The 20,348-nt window shown below is 48.0% G+C and overlaps 1 protein-coding gene across 2 annotated transcripts in view; it reads right to left on the bottom strand.

Annotated features, from left to right (window-relative positions):
* The window catches only part of RER1 (retention in endoplasmic reticulum sorting receptor 1), a 154,814-nt gene extending 153,422 nt beyond the window's left edge, over positions 1-1,392 (bottom strand). The window contains exon 1 of one of the 2 annotated variants that reach the window (XM_063943082.1): positions 1,197-1,392. The gene's annotated coding sequence lies outside the window, so the exon portion shown is untranslated. Of the gene's footprint in view, positions 1-871; positions 1,145-1,196 lie in introns of those variants that run through there. The other variant, XM_063943083.1, reaches the window with a different exon arrangement.
* Between the last annotated feature and the right edge of the window lie 18,956 nt (positions 1,393-20,348).

The following is a 20,348-nucleotide window of genomic DNA, read 5'->3' as shown; positions in this document are numbered from 1 at the left end:
GAGAATGCCCGTTCTCCCGACAAAACTACCTGTTTAGTCGGCGAGAACGGGACATCGCCGACTTAACTTTAGCTGAATTGAATAGCGTCGGGAGCTAATTCCCGGCGCTATTCTTTAGTTGCCGAATAGAATTGACCCTATTGACATAAGTATCAGAGTGGCAGAAAACCACGGGATTTGGTGCCAACGAAGCCGGTTTAAGTGAGAGAAGGATAAGGATAGGTTGAAGGTCCTGCCTGTGAAAGCTTGTATTCTAAAGGAATGATTGGCAGCCACCAGCACTGGTTTACCTATGAAATAGACCAGATGCTTAAATCAACTCACCTGTGCTCAAGCATAGAGATCCATAAAATCTGGACTGTAATAGTGGGGTTTTGGAAAACTCAGAAATAGACCATAACTTGATTTGGTCTTGAGCCACAAACCCGTGGGCCCCTGCAAATACTCTGTGGTACCCAGTTTAGGAATCACTGGCATATTTCATACCTTGGTCAATTACATATTAAGAGCAGTAATGATAATACAGTTTTGAACAGTGTGTATGTTATATGGATGACTTGACAACCCCTGCAATTCACCTGCAAATTATCAGCAAATGCTACAGCATAAAGGACAAAAGGGCATGAACAGTAAAAGCACAGGCCTAGTAGTCAGCATCACACACATGATGGGCTGGTAAATGACAAGTCAACACAGTTGATGAAAATGGGTCTGCAGCAGCCTATGACAGCCCTATACCTGGGTGGTCCTTGCAGTGACACCACCATACATGTGCCCTATATTGTGCCACTTCCTGTGGGGCACCCACCTGCTAACAATCCAGGTACAGGGCAATGACACGAATATAGGAGATAATCAGCAATAGCCTTACCGAGAAAGGAACACGAATAGGGTGATCTGAAGCCTTTTTCCCCAAATGTAATGGGGCAGCTGGGACTTGTAGTCCTTAGGCCAACGTTACCAATGAATGAAACGGCTGTTAAGACTACAATTTCCGGCATGCCTTGGGGCTGACCAACTCACTTCCGCCTCTCGCTAGGTATGCCGACGAGGCAGGGCGAGGGTCGCTGACATGGGGTAATGTGTAGCCGCGGCCCGTACAGCCGTCAAGTAGCAGCAGCGGGTCTGGGTGTGTCTGGTGCTGTGTGGACGGTGCCGTTTGCTCGGTCACCGGGGAAAGCTCACGTTCTCCTTACCTGCCGCCTTCTCTGGTCCGACTCTGAACTGCTGAGAGCTCCTGAAGCTACACGTCACAATCCCAGCCCACCGGCAAATAGGCAGAAGCAGCTGAGCGTAGAGTGGTCGATTGCACTCACACTTGATGGCAGCGGCACGAGATTACTTTGGCCTGTCGGAATGATAGCATAAACGTAAAGCACATCACAAAGCATAGAGAAGTGAGCCTGTGGAGAAGCTGCCCATGGCAACCAATCAGCTACTCCGTATAACTGTATAGCATGCAAATTATAAATGTTACTTTAATGCTGATTGGTTGCCATGGACAACTTCTCCACTGGCTCACTTCTCCCTCCACTCTTCTCACTGCTTCTTGAATAGACCCCATACTAATGATATAATAATGATTAGGTTTACATTTTGATAAACAATCCATTGCTAATTATATCGCATCCAATATAATGTGTGTCGCAGAACATTTACAGGCTAGTATTGAGGGGCCCATTTATCTATGCATGATGTTCTTGCTATCACTCATTGGGGGTAATTCCAAGTTGATCGCAGCAGGAAAATTTTTAGCAGTTGGGCAAAACCATGTGCAGTGCAGGGGAGGCAGATATAACATGTGCAGAGAGATAGATTTGGGTGGGGTGTGTTCAATCTGCAATCTAAATTGCAGTGTAAAAATAAAGCAGCCAGTATTTACCCTGCACAGAAACAAAATAGCCCACCCAAATCTAACTCTCTGCAAATGTTATTTCTCTGACGTCCTAAGTGGATGCTGGGACTCCGTAAGGACCATGGGGAATAGCGGCTCCGCAGGAGACTGGGCACAACTAAAGAAAGCTTTAGGACTACCTGGTGTGCACTGGCTCCTCCCACCTGGTGTGCACTGGCTCCTCCAGACCTCAGTTAGAATCTTGTGCCCGGCTGAGCTGGATGCACACTAGGGGGTCTCCTGAGCTCCTAGAAAGAAAGTATATTTTAGGTTTTTTATTTTACAGTGAGATCTGCTGGCAACAGACTCACTGCAGCGAGGGACTAAGGGGAGAAGAAGCGAACCTACCTAACTGGTGGTAGCTTGGGCTTCTTAGGCTACTGGACACCATTAGCTCCAGAGGGATCGACCACAGGACCCGACCTCGATGTTCGGTCCCGGAGCCGCGCCGCCGGCCCCCTTACAGAGCCAGAAGCAAGAAGTGTTCCGGAAAATCGGCGGCAGAAGACTTCTGTCTTCAACAAGGTAGCGCACAGCACTGCAGCTGTGCGCCATTGCTCCTCATGCACACCTCACACTCCGGTCACTGATGGGTGCAGGGCGCTGGGGGGGGGGGGGGGGCCCTGAGGGCAATATAATACACCTTGGCTGGCAAATCATCACAATATATAGTCCCAGGGCTATATATGTGATAAATTACCCCTGCCAGAATCCATTAAAAAAGCGGGAGAAAAGTCAGCCGAAAAAGGAGCGGGGCTATCTCCCTCAGCACACTGGCGCCATTTTTTCTTCACAGTGCAGCTGGAAGACAGCTCCCCAGGCTCTCCCCTGTAGTTTTCAGGCTCAAAGGGTTAAAAAGAGAGGGGGGGGGCACTAAATTTAGGCGCAATATGTGTATACAAGCAGCTATTGGGGGAAAAATCACTCAGTTATAGTGTTAATCCCTGCATTATATAGCGCTCTGGTGTGTGCTGGCATACTCTCTCTCTCTGTCTCACCAAAGGACTTTGTGGGGTCCTGTCCTCAGTCAGAGCATTCCCTGTGTGTGTGCGGTGTGTCGGTACGGCTGTGTCGACATGTTGGATGAGGAAGGTTACGTGGAGGCGGAGCAGAGGCCGATAAATGGGATGTCGCCCCCTGTGGGGCCGACACCAGAGTGGATGGATAGGTGGAAGGTATTAACCGACAATGTCAACTCCTTACATAAAAGGCTGGATGACGTAACAGCTGTGGGACAGCCGGCTTCTCAGCCCGCGCCTGCCCAGGCGTCTCAAAGGCCATCAGGGGCTCAAAAAACGCCCGTTACCTCAGATGGCAGACACAGATGTCGGCACGGAGTCTGACTCCAGTGTCGACAAGGTTGAGACATATACACAATCCACTAGGAACATCCGTTGCATGATCTCGGCAATGAAAAATGTGTTACACATTTCTGACATGAACCCAAGTACCACATAAAAGGGGTTTTATGTTTGGGGAGAAAAAGCAGCCAGTGTTTTGTTCCCCCATCAGATGAGTGAATGAAGTGTGTAAAGAGCGTGGGTTCCCCCGATAAGAAAATGGTAATTTCTAAAAAGTTACTGCTGGCGTACCCTTTCCTGCCAGAGGATAGGTCACGTTGGGAGATATCCCCTAGGGTGGATAAGGCGCTCACACGTTTGTCAAAAAAGGTGGCACTGCCGTCTTGGGATACGGCCACTTTGAAGGAGCCTGCTGATAAAAAGCAGGAGACTATCCTGAAGTCTGTATATACACACTCAGGTACTATACTGAGACCTGCATTAGCCTCAGCATAAATAGTGCTGCTGCAGCGTGGTCTAATACCTTGTCAGATAATATTAATACCCTAGACAGGGATAATATTTTGCTAACATAGAGCATATTAAAGACGTCGTCTTATATATGAAGGATGCACAGAGGGATATTTGCCGGCTGGCATCCAGAATTAATGCAATGTCCATTTTGCCAGGAGGGTATTAAAGACCCGGCAGTGGACAGGTGATGCTGCCTTTAAAAGGCACATGGAGATTCTGCCTTATAAGGGTGAAGAATTGTTTGGGGATGGTCTCTGGGTCCTCGTATCCACAGCAACAGCTGGGAAGAAATTTTTTTACCTCAGGTTTCCTCACAGCCTAAGAAAGCACCGTATTTTCAGGTACAGTCCTTTCGGCTTCAGAAAAGCAAGCGGGTCAAAGGCGCTTCCTTTCTGCACAGAGACAAGGGAAGAAGGAAAAAGCTGCACCAGACAGCCAGTTCCCAGGATCAAAAATCTTCCCCCGCTTCCTCTGAGTCCACCGCATGACGCTGGGGCTCCACAGGTGGAGACAGGTGCGGTGGGGGCGCGTCTCGGGAACTTCAGGGACCAGTGGGCTTGCCCACAGGTGGATCCCTAGGTTCTGCAAGTAGTATCACAGGGATACAGGCTGGAGATCGAGGCGACTCCCCCTCGCCGTTACCTCACATCAGCCTTGCCTGCTGCCCTCGGAGAAAGGGAGGTAGTACTGGCGGCAATTCACAAGCTGTACTTCCAGCATGTGAAATCAAGGTACCCCTCCTTCAACAAGGCCGGGGTTACTATTCCAAAATGTTGTGGTACCGAAACCAGACGGTTCGGTGAGACCCATTCTAAAATTGAAATCCTTGAACACTTATATACGAAGGTTCAAGTTCAAAATGGAATCGCTCAGGGCGATTATTGCAAGCCTGGAGAATTTCATGGTATCACTGGACATCAAGGATGCTTACCTGCATGTCCCTATTTACCCTCTTCACCAGGAGTACCTCAAAATTGTGGTACAGGATGGTCATTACCAATTCCAGACGTTGCCGTTGGTCTGTCCCCGGCACCGAGGGTATTTACCAAGGTAATGGCCGAAATAATTATCCCGTGCTTGGACGATCTCCTTATAAAGGCGAGGTCCAGGGAGCAGTTGTTCGTCGGAGTAGCACTATCTCGGGAAGTGCTAAAACAGCACGGCTGGATTCTGAATATTCCAAAGTCGCAGCTGGTTCCTACGACGCGTCTACTGTTCCTGGGTATGGTTCTGGACACAGAACAGGATAAAAAGGGTTTCTCCCGGAGGAGAAGTCCTAGGAGTTGTCGTCTCTAGACAGAGACCTCCTAATACAAATACAGGTGTCGGTGCATCAATGCACGCGAGCCCTGGGAAAGATGGTAGCTTCTTACGAAGAAATTCCATTCGCCAGGTCCCATGCAAGGATCTTCCAGTGGGATCTGTTGGACAAGTGGTCCGGGTCGCATCTTCAGATGCATCGGCGGATAACCCTGTCTCCAAGGGCCAGGGTGTCGCTGTTGTGGTGGCTGCAGAGTGCTCATCTTCTAGGGGGCCGCAGATTCGGCATACAGGACTGGGTCCTGGTGACCACGGATGCCAGCCTTCGAGGCTGGGGGGCAGTCACACAGGGAAGAAACTTCCAAGGACTATGGAAAAGTCAGGAGACTTCCCTACACATAAATATTCTGGAACTAAGGGCCATTTACAATGCCCTAAGTCAGGCTAGACCCTGCTTCAACACCGGCCGGTGCTGATCTAGTCAGACAACATCACGGCGGTCGCTCATGTAAACCGATAGGGCGGCACAAGAAGCAGGATGGCGATGGCAGAAGCCACAAGGATTCTCCGATGGGCGGAAAATCATGTGTTAGCACTGTCAGCAGTGTTCATTCCCGGAGTGGACAACTGGGAAGCAGACTTTCTCAGCAGACACGACCTCCACCCGGGAGAGTGGGGACTTCATCCAGAAGTCTTCCAAATGATTGTACACCATTGGGAAAGGCCACAGGTGGACATGATGGCGTCCCGCCTCAACAAAAAGCTACAAAGATATTGCACCAGGTCAAGGGACCCTCAGGCGATAGCTGTGGACGCTCTGGTAACACCGTGGGTGTACCAGTCGGTGTATATGTTCCCTTCTCTGCCTCTATTACCCAGGGTAATGAGAATAATAAGAAGGAGAGGAGTAAGAACTATACTCATTGTTCCGGATTGGCCAAGAAGAGCTTGGTACCCAGAACTCCAAGAAATGATCTCAGAGGACCCATGGCCTCTGCCGCTCAGACAGGACCTGCTGCAGCAGGGGGCCTGTCTGTTCCAAGACGTACCGCGGCTGCGTTTTACGGCATGGCGGTTGAACGCCGGATCCTGAAGGAAAAGGGCATTCCGGAGGAAGTTATCCCTACGCTGATTAAAGCTAGGAAAGAAGTGAACGCAAACCATTATCACCGCATATGGCGGAAATATGTTGCGTGCTGTGAGACCAGGAAGGCCCCAAAGGAGGAATTTCAGCTAGGTCGATTTCTGCACTTCCTACAGTCAGGGTGACTATGGGCCTAAAATTGGGTTCCATTAAGGTCCAGATTTCGGCTCTATCGATTTTCTTCCAAAATAGAACTGGCTTCACTGCCTGAAGTTCAGACTTTTGTTAAGGGAGTGCTGCATAGTCAGCCCCCGTTTGTGCCTCCAGTGGCACCGTGGGATCTCAACGTGGTGTTGGATTTCCTGAAGTCGCATTGGGTTGAGCCACTTAAATCCGTGGAGCTACGATACCTCACGTGGAAAGTGGTCATGCTGTTGGCCTTGGCGTCGGCCAGGCGTGTATCAGAATTGGCGGCTTTGTCATGCAAAAGCCCTTATCTGATTTTTATATATGGATAAGGCGGACTCGTTCCCAATTCCTTCCTAAGGTGGTATCAGTTTTTCATGTGAACCAACCTATTGTGGTGCCTGCGGCTACTTGGGACTTGGAGGATTCCAAGTTACTGGATGTAGTCAGGGCCCTGAAAAGTATATGTTTCCAGGACGGCTGGAGTCAGGAAAACTGACTCGCTTTTTATCCTGTATGCACCTAACAAGCTGGGTGCTCCTGCTTCTAAGCAGACTATTGCTCGCTTGATCTGTAGCTGTTAGGGTCTCCTGTTCTGTGCTGCCACGTCGTCATAGCAACCGGGAGACAAGTGCTAGCGGAGTAACCTGAGCGTAGCTGATACTCCGGTTCTGCCACACCCGTTGGTAACCCTTTAGGGTTTTGCTGTTGCCCTTAGCAACAGCATTTCGGGTTCTCTACGTATTAAATCACAACATCTCGCTTCCTTCCATCTGAGCATTCCTAATACTAGGGAGACACCCAGTTTCTTAGCCTTTGGGCTTCTCTGTTCACTTTGTCTTTATTTTGTTACCCTATCACCTTCTATGTATGTAATGTCATATTCCCTAGTCTGTCTGTGAGTTCATTTGTTTTGCATCCCTCTCCGTTCAGACACCAGTACATTCCTGCTGGCACTGGTGTGCATAACAGTAGCACGATTCAACTTGCACATTCTGCGGCTGGACTGCCGCACCCTAAATCTGTACAAGCCCATTCCATGAGGAAAGTGGGCTCTTCTTGGGCGGCTGCCCGAGGGGTCTCGGCTTTACAAATTTGCCGAGCTGTTACTTGGTCGGGTTCAAACATTTTTGCAAGAGTTTACAAGTTTGATACCCTGGCTGAGGAGGACCTAGAGTTTGCTCATTCGGTGCTGCAGAGTCATCCGCACTCTCCCGCCCGTTTGGGAGCTTTGGTATAATCCCCATGATCCTTACGGAGTCCCAGCATCCACTTAGGACGTCAGAGAAAATAAGATTTTACTCACCGGTAAATCTATTTCTCGTAGTCCGTAGTGGATGCTGGGCGCCCATCCCAAGTGCGGATTGTCTGCAATACTTGTTTATAGTTATTGCCTAACTAAAGGGTTATTGTTGAGCCATCTGTTGAGAGGCTCAGTTATTTCTCTGACGTCCTAGTGGATGCTGGGAACTCCGTAAGGACCATGGGGAATAGCGGCTCCGCAGGAGTCTGGGCACATCTAAAGAAAGCTTTAGGATCACCTGGTGTGCACTGGCTCCTCCCCCTATGACCCTCCTCCAAGCCTCAGTTAGATTTCTGTGCCCGACGAGAAGGGTGCACACTAGGGGCTCTCCTGAGCTCTTTGTGAAAGTTTTAGTTTAGGTTTATTATTTTCAGTGAGACCTGCTGGCAACAGGCTCACTGCATCGTGGGACTAAGGGGAGAAGAAACGGACTCACCTGCGTGCAGAGTGGATCGGGTTTCTTAGGCTACTGGACATTAGCTCCAGAGGGACGATCACAGGTTCAGCCTGGATGGGTCCCGGAGCCGCGCCGCCGGCCCCCTTACAGAGCCAGAAGAGCGAAGAGGTCCGGTGAAATCGGCGGCAGAAGACGATCCTGTCTTCAGATAAGGTAGCGCACAGCACCGCAGCTGTGCGCCATTGCTCTCAGCACACTTCACACTCCGGTCACTGAGGGTGCAGGGCGCTGGGGGGGCAGCGCCCTGAGACGCAATAAATCGATAAAAACCTTATATGGCTAAAATAAATGCATCACATATAACTCCTGGGCTATATGGATGCATTTAACCCCTGCCAAAACATACAGAAAAACGGATGATAAGGACGCCGAGAAAGGGGCGGAGCCTATCTCCTCAGCACACTGGCGCCATTTTCCCTCACAGCTCAGTTGGAGGGAAGCTCCCTGGCTCTCCCCTGCAGTCACTACACTACAGAAAGGGGTTAAAAAAGAGAGGGGGGCACAAATTAGGCGCAGTATAAACAATACAGCAGCTATAAAGGGAAAAACACTTATATAAGGTTATCCCTATATATATATATAGCGCTCTGGTGTGTGCTGGCAAACTCTCCCTCTGTCTCCCCAAAGGGCTAGTGGGTCCTGTCCTCTATCAGAGCATTCCCTGTGTGTGTGCTGTGTGTCGGTACGTTTGTGTCGACATGTATGAGGAGAAAAATGATGTGGAGACGGAGTAGAGTGTCTGTAATAGTGTTATCACCCCCTAGGGGGTCGACACCTGAGTGGATGTACTGTTGAAATTGCGTGACAGTGTCAGCTTTGTATAAAAGACAGTGGTTGACATGAGACAGCCGGCTACTCAGCTTGTGCATGTCCAGACGTCTCATACAGGGGCTCTAAAGCGCCCGTTACCTCAGATACAGACGCCGACACGGATACTGACTCCTGTGTCGACGGTGAAGAGACAACCGTGATTTCCAATAGGGCCACTCATTGCATGATTGATGCAATGGAAAATGTTTACACTTTTCTGATAATATGAATACCACCAAAAAAAGGGGTATTATGTTTGGTGAGGAAAAACTTCCTGTAGTTTTCCTAAATCTGAAAAATAAAATGAGGTGTGTGATGATGCGTGGGTTTCCCCCCGATAACAATTGATAATTCTAAAAAGTTATTGGCAGTATACCTTTTCCCGCCAGAGGTTAGGGTGCGTTGGGAAACACCCCCTACAGGGGATAAGGCGCTCACACGCTTGTAAGAACAAGGGCTCTACCCTCTCTTGAGATGGCCGCCCTTAAGGATCCTGCTGATAAAAAGCAGGAGGGTATCCTAAAATGTATTTACACACATACTAGTGTTATACTGCGACCAGCAATCGCCTCAGCCTGGATGTGCAGTGCTGGGTTGGCGTGGTCGGATTCCCTGACTGGAAATATTGATATCCTAGATAAGGACAGTATATTATTGCCTATAGAGCAATTAAAAGATGCATTTCTATATATGCATGATGCACAGCGGAATATTTGCCGACTGGCATCAAGTATAAGTGCGTTGTATTCTACCAGTAAAGTGGTCAGGGATTCCAAACGGCATTTGGAAGTATTGCCTTAAAAAAAGGGGATGTACCCTAGGTCGCCTCTCAAAATAAGACGCCGTATTATCAGGCGCAGTCCTGGTTGGCAAGCGGACAAAAGGGTTCCTCTTTTCTGCTCGTGACAGAGGGAGAGGAAAATGGCTGCAGAGATCAGCCAGTTCCCAGGAACAGAAACCCTTTTCCGCCTCTGCCAAGCCCTCAGTATGACGCTAGGGCTTTACAAGTTCAGGCACGGTGGGGGCCCGTTCTCAGTGAATTTCAGTGCGCAGTGGGCTCACTCGCAAGTAGACCCCGGGATCCTTCAGGTGTTATCTCAGGGGTACAAAATTGGAATTCGAGACGTATTCCCCTCGCCGTTTCCAAAAAGTCTGTTTTACCGACGTCTCCCGCTGACAGGGAGGCAGTTTTGGAAGCCATTCACAAGCTGTATTCCCAGCAGGTGATAATTAAGGTACCCCTCCTGCAACAGGGAACGGGGTATTATTCCACACTATTGTGGTACCGAAGCCAGACGGCTCGGTGAGACCGATTTTAAAATCTAAAATCTTTGAACACTTACATACAGAGGTTCAAATTCAAAATTGAGTCACTCAGAGCAGTGATTGCAAACCTGGAAGAAGGGGACTACATGATGTCTCGGGACATCAAGGATGCTTACCTTCATGTCAAAATTTACCCTTCTCACCAAGGGTATCTCAGGTTATGGTACAGAACTGTCACTATCAGTTCAGACGCTGCCGTAGGGAGGGTCCACGGCACCCCGGGTCTTTACTGAAGTAATGACCGAAATGATGATATTCCTTCAAAGGAAGGGAATTTTTAGTTATCCTTTACTTGGACGATTCCCTGATAAGGGTAAGATCCAGGGAACAGTTGGAGATCGGTGTAGCACTATCTCAGGTAGTGTTGCGGCAGCACGATTGGATTCTCAATATTCCAGATTCGCAGCTGGTTCCGACGACTTGTCTTCTGTTCCTAGGGATGATCCTGGACACAGTCCAGAAAGAAGGTGTTTCTCCCGGAGGAAAAAGCCAGGGAGTTATCCGAGCTAGTCAGGAACCTCCTAAAACCAAACCAAGTCTCAGTGCATCAATGCACAAGGGTTCTGGGTAAAAATGGTGGCTTCCTACGAAGCAATCCCATTCGGCAGATTCCACGCAAGACTTTCCAGTGGAACCTACTGGACAAATGGTCCGGGTCGCATCTTCAGATGCATCAGCGGATAACCCTGTCACCAGGGACAAGGGTATCCCTCCTGTGGTGGTTGCAGAGTGCTCATCTTCTAGAGGGCCGCAGATTCGGCATTCAGGACTGGATCCTGGTGACCACGGATGCCAGCCTGCGAGGCTGGGGAGCAGTCACACAGGGAAGGAATATCCAGGGCTTATGGTCAAGCCTGGAGACATCACTTCACATAAATATCCTGAAGCTAAGGGCCATTTACAATGCTCTAAGCTTAGCAAGACCTCTGCTTCAAGGTCAGCCGGTGTTGTTCCAGTCGGACAACATTACGGCAGTCACCCACGTAAACAGACAGGGTGCCACAAGAAGCAGGAGGGCAATGGCAGAAGCTGCAAGGATTCTTCGCTGGGCGAAAAACCATGTGATAGCACTGTCAGCAGTTTTCATTCCGGGAGTGGACAACTGGGAAGCAGATTTCCTCAGCACGACCTCCACCCGGGAGAGTAGGGACTTCACCCAGAAGTCTTCCACATGATTATAAACCGTTGGGAAAAACTCGACAGGTATTGCGCCAGGTCAAGGGACCCTCAGGCAATAGCTGTAGATGCTCTGGTAACACCGTGGGTGTACCAATCAGTGTATGGGTTCCCTCCTCTGCCTCTCATACCCAAGGTACTGAGATTGATAAGATGGAGAGGAGTAAGCACTATATTAGTGGCTCCGGATTGGCCAAGAAGGACTTGGTAACCGGAACTTCAAGAGATGCTCACAGAGGATCCGTGGCCTCTACCTCTAAGAAGGGACCTGCTTCAGCGGGGACCTTGTCTGTTCCAAGACTTGCCGCGGCTGCGTTGACGGCATGGCGGTTGAACGCCGGATCCTGAAGAAAAAAGGCATTCCGGATGAAGTCATCCCTATCCTGATCAAGGCCGGGAAGGATGTAACCGAAAAACATTATCACCGCATTTGGCGAAAATATGTTGCGTGGTGCGAGGCCAGTAAGGCTCGACGGAGGAAATTCAACTGGGTCGATTCCTACATTTCCTGCAAACAGGAGTATCTATGGGCCTGAAATTGGGGTCCATTAAGGTTCAAATTTCGGCTCTGTCGATTTTCTTCCAAAAAAGAACTAGCTTCAGTCCCTGAAGTTCAGACGTTTGTTAAAGGGGTACTGCATATACAGACTCCTTTTGTGCCTTCAGTGGCACTTTGGGATCTCAAGGTGGTTTTTGGGTTCCAAAAGTCACATTGGTTTGACCCACTTAAATCTGTGGAGTTAAAATATCTCACAGAAAAAGTGGTCATGCTGTTGGCTATGGCCTGGGCCAGGCGCGTGTCAGAATTGGTGGCTTTATCCTGTAAAAGCCCTTATCTGAGTTTCCATTCGGACAGGGCGGAATTGAGGACTCGTCCTCAGTTTCTCCCTAAGGTGGTTTCAGCGTTCACCTGAACCAAACCTATTGTGGTGCCTGCGGCTACTAGGGACTTGGGGGACTCCAAGTTGCTAGACGTTGTCAGGACCCGGAAAATATATGTTTCCAGGACGGCTGGAGTCAGGAAATCTGACTTGCTGTTTATCCTGTATGCACCCAACTAGCTGGGTGCTCCTGCTTCTAAGCAGACTATTGCTCGTTGGATTTGTAGTACAATTCAGCTTGCACATTCTGTGGCAGGCCTGCCACAGCCAAAAATCTGTAAATGCCCACTCCACAAGGAAGGTGGGCTCATCTTGGGCAGCTGCCAAGGGGTCTCGGCTTTACAACTTTGCCGAGCAGTTACTTGGTCAGGAGCAAATACGTTTGTAAAATTCTACAAATTTGATACCCTGGCTGAGGAGGACCGGGAGTTCTCTCATTGGGTGCTGCAGAGTCATCCGCACTCTCCCGCCCGTTTTGGGAGCTTTGGTATAATCCCCATGGTCCTTACGGAGTTCCCAGCATCCACTAGGACGTCAGAGAAAATAAGAATTTACTTACCGATAATTCTATTTCTCGTAGTCCGTAGTGGATGCTGGGCGCCCATCCCAAGTGCGGATTGTCTGCAATACTGGTACATAATTATTGTTACCAAAAAAAAAAAAAAAAAATTTGGGTTATTGCTGTAGTGAGCCATCTTTTCTAGAGGCTCCTCTATTATCATGCTGTTAACTGGGTTCAGATCACAAGTTGTACAGTGTGATTGGTGTGGCTGGTATGAGTCTTACCCGGGATTCAAAATCCTTCCTTATTGTGTACGCTCGTCCGGGCACAGTATCCTAACTGAGGCTTGGAGGAGGGTCATAGGGGGAGGAGCCAGTGCACACCAGGTGATCCTAAAGCTTTCTTTAGATGTGCCCAGACTCCTGCGGAGCCGCTATTCCCCATGGTCCTTACGGAGTTCCCAGCATCCACTACGGACTACGAGAAATAGAATTATCGGTAAGTAAATTCTTATTTTTTCATACTGTTAACTGGGTATAGTATCACGAGTTATACGGTGTGATTGGTGTGGCTGGTATGAGTCTTACCCGGGATTCAAAATCCTTCCTTATTGTGTCAGCTCTTCCGGGCACAGTATCCTAACTGAGGTCTGGAGGAGGGTCATAGTGGGAGGAGCACACCAGGTAGTCCTAAAGCTTTCTTTAGTTGTGCCCAGTCTCCTGCGGAGCCGCTATTCCCCAAGGTCCTTACGGAGTCCCAGCATCCACTACTGACTTCGAGAAATAGATTTACCGGTGAGTAAAATCTTATTATCTGCCCCCCTGCAGTGCACATGGTTTTGCCCAACTGCTAAAAAATTTCCTGCTGCGATAAACTTGGAATTACCCCCATTACGTATGATAAATGGTGCTGCAGGTGTGGTGACACCAGGTGCGCACTCTGCATTACAACACCCCCCACTCACCCTGCCGGAACCGCAGCCGCCCAGAAAGGGACGTGGCCTAATTAAAGGGGCGTGGCCTCCTGGGTCTCCACTTCACTCTGGGGGCGTGTCCAGATTCTCAGAGATGCTGACTGCCCCCAGAGACTAGGCAGCGTGCAGTGCCAGCTCCTTTTCTGTGACAGGAGCCGAGTGCTGCAGAGGATTATCACACTGCAGCTCTGCACCTGTCACCGCAGAAGAGCCGGCACTTTGGTGTCAGCCCTTTCGAGGGTGACACCTGGGGGCGGGCTGCACCCGCCTTCTGACGCCACTGGCTCCAGCCAATTAGCTCTTAGCTGTTATGTGTTTGAAAAATGATAGGAGCTGATTGGCTGGAGCACCATTTCTTACCCTCCAACATTTTACACATAAAAATCGGTACAAATTCGAAAAGGGGGCGTGACCATGGATAAAAGGGGTGTGGCCACATCCCTTTTCCTATATTTTCTCATACGTCCTAGAGGATGCTGGGGACTCCAAAAGGACCACGGGGTATAGACAGGATCCGCAGGAGACATGGGCACACTATAAGACTTTGAATGGGTCTGAACTGGCTCCTCCCTCTATGCCCCTCCTCCAGACTCTAGTTAGACTCTGTGCCCAGAGAGACTGGACACACACTAGGGGAGCTCTCCTGAGTTTCTCTGAAAAGACTTTATGTTAGGTTTATTATTTTCAGGGAGACCTGCTGGCTACAGGCTCCCTGCATCGTGGGACTGAGGGGAGAGAAGCAGACCTACTTCTGTGAGTTTCAAGGCTCTGCTTCTTAGGCTACTTTACACCATTAGCTCCAGAGGGTCTGATCACTTGGTTCGCCTAGCTACTTGTTCCCGGAGCCGCGCCGTCACCCCCCTCACAGAGCCAGAAGAAAGAAGCCGGGTGAGTATTAGAAGAACAGAAGACTTCAGTGACGGCAGAAGACTTCGGGGTCTTTGAGGTACCGTGCAGCGTTCGTGCTGCGCGCCATTGCTCCCACACACAAGCGGCACTACACGGGTGCAGGGCGCAGTGGGGGGGGGGGGGCCCTGGGCAGCAAAAATATGTCATATACATGCCTGGCAAAGAGGTATACAGTGCATAGGCACTGTATACTGACCCCCGCCAGTATAAAAAAGTAAAAAAATAGCGGGACTGATGCGCTCCGAGAAGGGGGCGTGGCTTAGCCCCACAACTCTATACAGCGCCATTTTCTCCTCATAGAGACGCTGGCCCCGCCAAAACACTGTGGAACAACTAACAGTGTAAAACGGAGGAGGGCACAGTTGTTTAGTGCACTATGGGTTCATATATGAAGCACTATATATGTATATATAATGAGCGTGTGGTACATGAGTTGTTAAAAGTTTTCTGTGTTTTCCCTGTCAGATACTGGAATCTACCCATTATAGCGATTTAGTACACGTGTGTCGACATGTGTGAGTGCTCTGCCACAAACAGCTATGGGAATCCTTCTGTCGGCATTGCCGACTCCTGATGGTACTTTATCAGTGAATGAAGTGTCAGCATGTCGGTAGTTGTAAGCTTTTCCAAAGTAAACACTGTATGGGAGACACAGTCATATGTGGGTGACCCTGTCGGCACCAACTGTTATGACTGGGTGTAAATTAACATGATAATGTAAAAGACCTATACCTGTGTGTGTGTATATATATATATATATATATATATGTGTGTGTATATGTATGGTAGGGTTCCATTGAGCTGTAGCTCGAGCACAGAGGTGGTAGTATTTGTGGGGGAGTGATATAAGAATTATGTATATATTTCCCTCAGACTCCTCGGGGTCGCAAGAATGTTATTTTGCCCGGTTACTACTCCCTGTTGTCGACAAATGCTATGTCTTATGTCGACCATAATGTTTCCTGGTTAGATCCACAACATTGGCATTCGGTACATGTTCATACACATTCAGAATACTTAATGTCACTAGGGACCCTGCCAGGGACGGATTGGGAAACAAAAGTGGCCCTGGAAAAGTTTCTAGAAGTGGCCTCATGTGGGCGGCACCAAATTAACTGCAGGCGGAGCCAATACCAAAGTAGGCGGGATTACTTCAACATTGAATGTAGGTGGAGTTACACCAACAAAAGGCAGAGCATGTCAAATTAGCTGGACCTAACACATTAAAAGTTTAGAAAGTATTGTGTTGTAACAGAAGTAGTTAAATTAAAACTGGGGTGACATTTAATCCTCTGCACACTCATATCTCAGTCCATCTTCTTCATTTGTCTCTGCTTCTAAGGGGTCAATTCAGTTCAACACGGATTGAATAGCACTGGGAGGGAGCTCCTGGTGCTATTCAATTCAGAGCGATGCTGTCCCTGACTAGAGGATTTCTTCTTGCACCCTTCTAAGGGTGCGAGCCGAAATTCAACAAAACTAGGTCGGCAGTGCTGCTTTGTGATCTAACGCTGTGCAAACAGCACCACGGCGAGGCAGTTTAGTCGGAGAATGCCCATTCTCGCGACTAAACACCTTATTTAGTCCAGGAATACGTGTATTCTCAGACTTAGCATCACACTGCATTGAATAGCTCCAGAAGCTCCCTTCCGGTGCTATCCAATCCGCGTTGAATTGAATGAAACCCTTAGTCTATCTCCCCCACTAAGTCCATCTTCTGAATATGTTTGCTCTCTTAGTCCATCTTCTGCGTGCGTCTCCTCCTCCCTCTCAGTCCATCTCCTGCATGTTTCTCCCAGCCTCTCTACTCATTTTCACACCTATATCATTCTCCCTTATGCAGTGGTGCAAGTAGAAAAAATGTCTTACAGGTACTGTGTGCACGTGCCGAAGGCGCGCACGCCAAAAAATGGGTGTGGCCAAATGCCACATGGGGCGTGGTCAATGAAAATGGGGGCGTGGTACACATATGGGAGGAGGGGCAGATACACATATGACCCTAATAGTGCCAGATACACGTTGCCCCACAGTGCCAGATATATATTGCCCCACAGTGCCAGATATACATTGCTCCACAGTGCCAGATATACATTTCCTCACTGTGCCAGATACAAAATGCCTCACAGTGCCAGATACACATTGCCCCACAGTGCCAGATACACAAATGCCCCCACTGTGTCAGATATACATTGCCCTGATAAAGCTAACTATTTATCTTATAACATTCACTATAAAATGGGTAAGAGACTCAGTACGCAATTGGCGTATGGGGTACCGTAAGGGTACGCACTTAGCGTAGCAGACGCTTAGCCGTGGTCGAGACGCACATGCGACACGCTCGCTCACAACTTAACGCGTGGTGTCGAGCACGCTATAGGCGGCCGACTACCGTAATGCTACGCTACTAGCGTAGCGTACGCTCGTGACCACGAGGAGAACACGAGCGGCGCAGACGCTCACGGGATGACACTCAGTAAACCTTGTATGCAACACAGTGAAAGATTGAGTTTGTACTGTAAACCTTGGTTTTGTAATGTGAGCACAATGCAATGCTAATTAACCTCTATTGTATGAAAGCCTCTTGAGCGATTGAGACACTCTGAATACTCTCAGCAATGTAATAAACACACAATACCTTGCTAAGGTTCCAACACCTTTACTAACAATATCTAGCTATGTAAAAGTTAAAACAGTTAACAGTTCATACACTACAGGCTAACATCAATATCTAAGCAGGCTAACTACACATAAATATACAATATCGTCACAATCTTATACAATAACAGAGAGAGAGAATATGGCAAATACAGTCAGAGATTTAGAATGGTCACAGAGAATAACTTACACACACTGGGGAATGATCGCTGCGCAGCTCTGGTACCAGCTCCGAGTTAGTCAAGATGAAAACCGTTTGTGGAGAGAAGACTGAGCTGGCCAGGCTGGCTGTCCTTATATACACTGCGTACAGTATACTACAAAGGGACCTACAATCTCATTGTTCATTGGACACAGGAATGTCTCCTCGCATCATAACAAAAGGTCATAGGTTAGTTTGAACAGGTGGGCTGTGACTATATCAAACTGCTCAGGTGGGAGGGAATCTGAGAATTCCCGCCGCATGGATAATGAACCGCAAATATAGTAAATGTCCAGAAACTACTAATAGACATAACTATACGCAGGAGCGATTAATCTTTACCTAACCAGCACCGGATTGTTTCTAATAAAATGTTCTTTAGTTAGGTACCAAACACCACTGCTCAAACCCTGTCTAACCCTTCGTACCATGAAAAGAGGAATTCCTCTGTCCAGCGACCAGTTACATTAAACAAACTTACACTCATTATTAAGGGGAACATTATCTATAAAACATACTATTTGGTTTTATTATTTAACGATTGAGTCGCCCACTAGACGCACACAAACTCTACCGTAAATGCACATACCACGCGCTCGAGCGCATGGCCGAGGAGGCGCCATCACGCAGCTGCGAGTATCCGCACGCACGGGAGAGAATGTGCACGTGCAGCAGGCACGCGCATGGGGTGGATATATGGCAACGTGTAGCATGATATTTTTCCGACTTTGACAGTCCACCCTTTGGCAGTCATCAATAACTGCCACTTCCTAAAACAGTTCAAAAAAGAAAAATATATGTCATAATGTAAATACAATTTTATGATTGGGTAAAGGGAGGAGAGGAGCAGGTGGGAGAAAGGTATGACCTAGTGAGATAGTAGAAGCATGTGTGTATGAATCCATGTTTGCGGGGTCATGTATCATCGTGCCGTACGTGTTCTAAATCAAGCTTCGAGGTATTGCGAAGTATACATTTGAATTTCTTCTTATCCCGTATTACGGGTCTGTGGATGGGCTGTCAAACTTTACCGAGCTCTTTTCGGCTTTTGGTTGCAACAAATGGGGGAGCACATTTAGTTGATGATACATGAATTGGGGGATATATGAGTGCTGATATCTGTATCTATATTCCCTATCGACTATGTGTGTCATTACCTGAAGGTTGTAGAGGTGAAGATAAGAAGCAATTATTATAAATGCTGTCATAAACTATGTGAGTTTAATATGCATTCGCCGATTGAAGTCTCGTCTGAAGTCTTGTCTTGATGTACATGTTGTCTGATGTCTCTCGGTGCTTTTGCTATAAATAACGAGCAAAAGTTGTTCCATTGTCCATAAAGTTACAGTCTCTAAAGTGTTGGGCTATTGTAAAAGTTAAAGTCACTAGGGAAATTGGGGGCTTTTGGCACAGTTCATCAATGGTCTGTATAAAAGAGGTTGTCAAATTCTTCTTCCAAGCGGATGTCTTTGTACCTTGGAGGAAAACAAAGGAGAAACGGGTGAAAGAAACGGACCGTGGAATCACATTTTCATCACAACATTGTCTCTATCGTTGGGTCATAAATCAAATTAGTTGTTGTTATTACAGTGTCTTCGCTCCTTAAACTCATCACCCTGGTATTACTTTTACGCTTCGCTAAAACCCGAACGCATCTAAATATCAGGCCAACCAATATGACGACTCCCAAAATACACAAAAGAAATTTCCCTACATCCATAATAATACCTTGGGCCCATTCTCCTAAGCCCGAGAACCAATTTCGTGGGTTCAACCATGACACCCAACTGGTCAGCTCATTACCCACAGCAGCGAGTGTGAGATTGTGTTTCCTTCGAAACTTCCACTTTAATTGTAAAATGTCATCCATCTTTTGGTCTATGACCTCGGCTGGGTCCTCCGTGCTGTTTGTAATGTACGTGCAGCACTTTATTCCATATTGAGTTGCTAGGGTAACACAATACCCGCCTGTCACAGCTGTGAGGTAATTGAGAATCATCCTATGCTGAACCAGTTCTGTTTTGTAGGCTTGTAACTCTTTCCCAGTGTACCTGAATGTGTCGTCATACATTTCGGTGATATTGTCTAATAAATTTGCAAGCGCAGATATATATTTATAATTTATCACTCCTCTGGCGGTACGAGTGATATCTAACGCGAGTAGGAATTGAATCCCGGTGGATTCATGGATCAGATCAGAGGCTGAATGCTCTGTCCTCTCTATCAGCTGCCATTTAACGACGTGCTCGTAATGAGTGTGAGTATAAGGAGCTTGGGCACTGCGGTGAATATCTTTCATTTTGTTATGGGTTACAGTCATTACTTCAGGCAGTACTTTTCCAATATAGCACAATCCCTCTGAGTTTGGGGCAAGCCACTTATACGCCTTCCTCCCGCATATGAAATATGCATCATCGGGGAGAACATATGGGACGGAGTATGACATTATCATGTTACAAATTTTCCATGTGAAATCTCCTAACCCTAATTCTCCCATCTGTTTAGTACACGTATCAGGTTGTACGACATGTGCACAGTATCCTGGTGATACTTCTCCAACTCGCATGGTCCTACTTCCTAGAGTGTACCTATACCGGAAATATTTTCCATGGTCTGCTATCTGGCGTATAAGTTCTGTGTCTATGGGCATTCTGTCGGCTCTGTATGAAAAGGTCATGGTTTGATTACTCCATGACACTTCCCAATTTCCCGGCTTTCGGGGATTGGAAATGTTAAAGCACACTAAGGACCTATCCACATGATATTGGTGGAGCTTCAAACTAGGAGGACTAGAGATATTAAACCTCTTGTTCACCGGCCTCCCACCACTTAGCTCAAGTACCTCTCCTACAGTTAAAGGGAATGGTACTAGTCCTGATTTGCTATGACCTTGAGGTACTTAAGAGCATACCTAAC

This window comes from Pseudophryne corroboree, chromosome 10 (assembly GCF_028390025.1).
Source record: "Pseudophryne corroboree isolate aPseCor3 chromosome 10, aPseCor3.hap2, whole genome shotgun sequence".
In the NCBI taxonomy this organism is placed as follows: domain Eukaryota; kingdom Metazoa; phylum Chordata; class Amphibia; order Anura; family Myobatrachidae; genus Pseudophryne; species Pseudophryne corroboree.
The sequence above is the reverse complement of the archived record's forward strand: the minus strand, read 5'-3'. Positions and strand labels throughout refer to the sequence as shown.